Source organism: Eleutherodactylus coqui, chromosome 3 (assembly GCF_035609145.1).
Source record: "Eleutherodactylus coqui strain aEleCoq1 chromosome 3, aEleCoq1.hap1, whole genome shotgun sequence".
In the NCBI taxonomy this organism is placed as follows: domain Eukaryota; kingdom Metazoa; phylum Chordata; class Amphibia; order Anura; family Eleutherodactylidae; genus Eleutherodactylus; species Eleutherodactylus coqui.
Window position 1 is genome coordinate 173,446,018 of NC_089839.1, and position 4,291 is coordinate 173,450,308.

Consider the following 4,291-nt stretch of genomic DNA (forward strand, 5'->3'; position numbering starts at 1 on the left):
CAGCAAAGTCCAGATCCCTGTACAGGGGTTAAAGGGTGAAAACCTTCGGTCCCTAGCCTCTGCTACCCAGAGTAGCCAGCGCCAAGTCTGGCTGTGGTAGTGCAATTGCTGAACAGGCAATTCCGAACACAAACATGTTAGAGGAATTTAGCATTATAGAAAATGTGTTTGAAAAATTTTAAAACTTAGGTTCGAGAGGTTATATGGCAGAGGGGTGGGATTTTTGGGATAGGGAGGGAGGTGGTGGGGGTTTGTGGGATAAGGAGGGAGGTGGTGGGGGTTTGTGGGATAGGGAGGGGGGGGTGGGAGGTAGTGGGGTTTTATGGGATAGTGAGGGAGGGTGTGTATGAGATATTCATATTTTAAACTTGGTAATGTTTTAAAAAGCTATTCCGCTTCCAACAGGTTATCCCCTAATGACCCCAATTGCAATAGTGTGCCCACTTAATGGCTCCAAAAGCAATAGTGCCCCCTGTGATGGCCCCTATAGCCTCAATAGTAGCAGTGTGTCCCCTTATTGGCCCCAATAGCAATAGTGTTGCAATGGTAATATTGCACTATTATTTTTGGCGACATTAACTATAGTGGCCTGAATACTAATGGTGCATCCCCAATTGTAATAGTGCTCCCCCTTAGTGCCCTTGAGCAACAATCATGGCAAGTAGTTTTACTCACTGATGCCGACTCCTTGTTAAATCTGATTTGTCCTGATGCTTATATAAACTGATTACCCATTACTGACTCCAGGGCTTGTTGTTTTCCTTGTTGCCTGCTTACTCCACCAGTCAGCGACTACTCTGGAGATGCAACCTAGGGATTTGTAGCAGCGAAGTCCAGATCCCTGTACAGGGTTTAAAGGGTGAAAACCTGTGGTCCCTAGCCTCTGCTACCCAGAGTAGCCAGCGCCAAGTCTGGCTGTGGTAGTGCAATTGCTGAACAGGCAATTCCGAACACAAACATGTTAGAGGAATTTAGCATTATAGAAAATGTGTTTGAAAAATTTTAAAACTTAGGTTCGAGAGGTTATATGGCAGAGGGGTGGGATTTGTGGGATAGGGAGGGAGGTGGTGGGGGTTTGTGGGATAAGGAGGGAGGTGGTGGGGGTTTGTGGGATAGGGAGGGGGGGGTGGGAGGTAGTGGGGTTTTATGGGATAGTGAGGGAGGGTGTGTATGAGATATTCATATTTTAAACTTGGTAATGTTTTAAAAAGCTATTCCGCTTCCAACAGGTTATCCCCTAATGACCCCAATTGCAATAGTGTGCCCACTTAATGGCTCCAAAAGCAATAGTGCCCCCTGTGATGGCCCCTATAGCCTCAATAGTAGCAGTGTGTCCCCTTATTGGCCCCAATAGCAATAGTGTTGCAATGGTAATATTGCACTATTATTTTTGGCGACATTAACTATAGTGGCCTGAATACTAATGGTGCATCCCCAATTGTAATAGTGCTCCCCCTTAGTGCCCTTGAGCAACAATCATGGCAAGTAGTTTTACTCACTGATGCCGACTGCTTGTTAAATCTGATTTGTCCTGATGCTTATATAAACTGATTACCCATTACTGACTCCAGGGCTTGTTGTTTTCCTTGTTGCCTGCTTACTCCACCAGTCAGCGACTACTCTGGAGATGCAACCTAGGGATTTGTAGCAGCGAAGTCCAGATCCCTGTACAGGGGTTAAAGGGTGAAAACCTGTGGTCCCTAGCCTCTGCTACCCAGAGTAGCCAGCGCCAAGTCTGGCTGTGGTAGTGCAATTTCTGAACAGGCAATTCCGAACACAAACATGTTAGAGGAATTTAGCATTATAGAAAATGTGTTTGAAAAATTTAAAAAGTTAGGTTCGAGAGGTTATATGGGAGAGGGGCGGGATTTGTGGGATAGGGAGGGAGGTGGTGGGGGTTTGTGGGATAGGGAGGGGGGTGGTGGGAGGTAGTGGGGTCTTATGGGATAGTGAGGGAGGGTGTGTATGGGATATTTATATTTTAAACTTGGTAATGTTTTAAAAAGGTATTCCGCTTCCAACAGGTTATCCCCTAATGACCCCAATTGCCATATTGCGCCCACTTAATGGCTGCAAAAGCAATAGTGCCCCGGGTAATGGACCCTATGGCCTCAATAGTAGCAGTTTGTCCCCTTAATGGCCCCAATAGCAATAGTGCTGCAATGGTAATATTGCACTATTATTTTTGGCGACATTAACTATAGTGGCCTGAATACTAATGGTGCATCCCCAATAGTGCCCTTGAGCAACAATCATGGCAAGTAGTTTTACTCACTGATGCCGACTCCTTGTTAAATCTGATTTGTCCTGATGCTTATATAAACTGATTACCCATTACTGACTCCAGGGCTTGTTGTTTTCCTTGTTGCCTGCTTACTCCACCAGTCAGCGACTACTCTGGAGATGCAACCTAGGGATTCGTAGCAGCGAAGTCCAGATCCCTGTACAGGGGTTAAAGGGTGAAAACCTTCGGTCCCTAGCCTCTGCTACCCAGAGTAGCCAGCGCCAAGTCTGGCTGTGGTAGTGCAATTGCTGAACAGGCAATTCCGAACACAAACATGTTAGAGGAATTTAGCATTATAGAAAATGTGTTTGAAAAATTTAAAAAGTTAGGTTCGAGAGGTTATATGGGAGAGGGGCGGGATTTGTGGGATAGGGAGGGAGGTGGTGGGGGTTTGTGGGATAGGGAGGGGGTTTGTGGGAGGTAGTGGGGTTTTATGGGATAGTGAGGGAGGGTGTGTATGGGATATTTATATTTTAAACTTGGTAATGTTTTAAAAAGGTATTCCGCTTCCAACAGGTTATCCCCTAATGACCCCAATTGCAATAGTGTGCGCACTTAATGGCTCCAAAAGCAATAGTGCCCCCTGTGATGGCCCCTATGGCCTCAATAGTAGCAGTGTGTCCCCTTAATGGCCCCAATAGCAATAGTGTTGCAATGGTAATATTGCACTATTATTTTTGGCGACATTAACTATAGTGGCCTGAATACTAATGGTGCATCCCCAATAGTGCCCTTGAGCAAGAATCATGGCAAGTAGTTTTACTCACTGATGCCGACTCCTTGTTAAATCTGATTTGTCCTGATGCTTATATAAACTGATTACCCATTACTGACTCCAGGGCTTGTTGTTTTCCTTGTTGCCTGCTTACTCCACCAGTCAGCGACTACTCTGGAAATGCAACCTAGGGATTCGTAGCAGCAAAGTCCAGATCCCTGTACAGGGGTTAAAGGGTGAAAACCTTCGGTCCCTAGCCTCTGCTACCCAGAGTAGCCAGCGCCAAGTCTGGCTGTGGTAGTGCAATTGCTGAACAGGCAATTCCGAACACAAACATGTTAGAGGAATTTAGCATTATAGAAAATGTGTTTGAAAAATTTTAAAACTTAGGTTCGAGAGGTTATATGGCAGAGGGGTGGGATTTTTGGGATAGGGAGGGAGGTGATGGGGGTTTGTGGGATAAGGAGGGAGGTGGTGGGGGTTTGTGGGATAGGGAGGGGGGGGTGGGAGGTAGTGGGGTTTTATGGGATAGTGAGGGAGGGTGTGTATGAGATATTCATATTTTAAACTTGGTAATGTTTTAAAAAGCTATTCCGCTTCCAACAGGTTATCCCCTAATGACCCCAATTGCAATAGTGTGCCCACTTAATGGCTCCAAAAGCAATAGTGCCCCCTGTGATGGCCCCTATAGCCTCAATAGTAGCAGTGTGTCCCCTTATTGGCCCCAATAGCAATAGTGTTGCAATGGTAATATTGCACTATTATTTTTGGCGACATTAACTATAGTGGCCTGAATACTAATGGTGCATCCCCAATTGTAATAGTGCTCCCCCTTAGTGCCCTTGAGCAACAATCATGGCAAGTAGTTTTACTCACTGATGCCGACTGCTTGTTAAATCTGATTTGTCCTGATGCTTATATAAACTGATTACCCATTACTGACTCCAGGGCTTGTTGTTTTCCTTGTTGCCTGCTTACTCCACCAGTCAGCGACTACTCTGGAGATGCAACCTAGTGATTCGTAGCAGCGAAGTCCAGATCCCTGTACAGGGGTTAAAGGGTGAAAACCTGCGGTCCCTAGCCTCTGCTACCCAGAGTAGCCAGCGCCAAGTCTGGCTGTGGTAGTGCAATTGCTGAACAGGCAATTCCGAACACAAACATGTTAGAGGAATTTAGCATTATAGAAAATGTGTTTGAAAAATTTAAAAAGTTAGGTTCGAGAGGTTATATGGGAGAGGGGCGGGATTTGTGGGATAGGGAGGGAGGTGGTGGGGGTTTGTGGGATAGGGAGG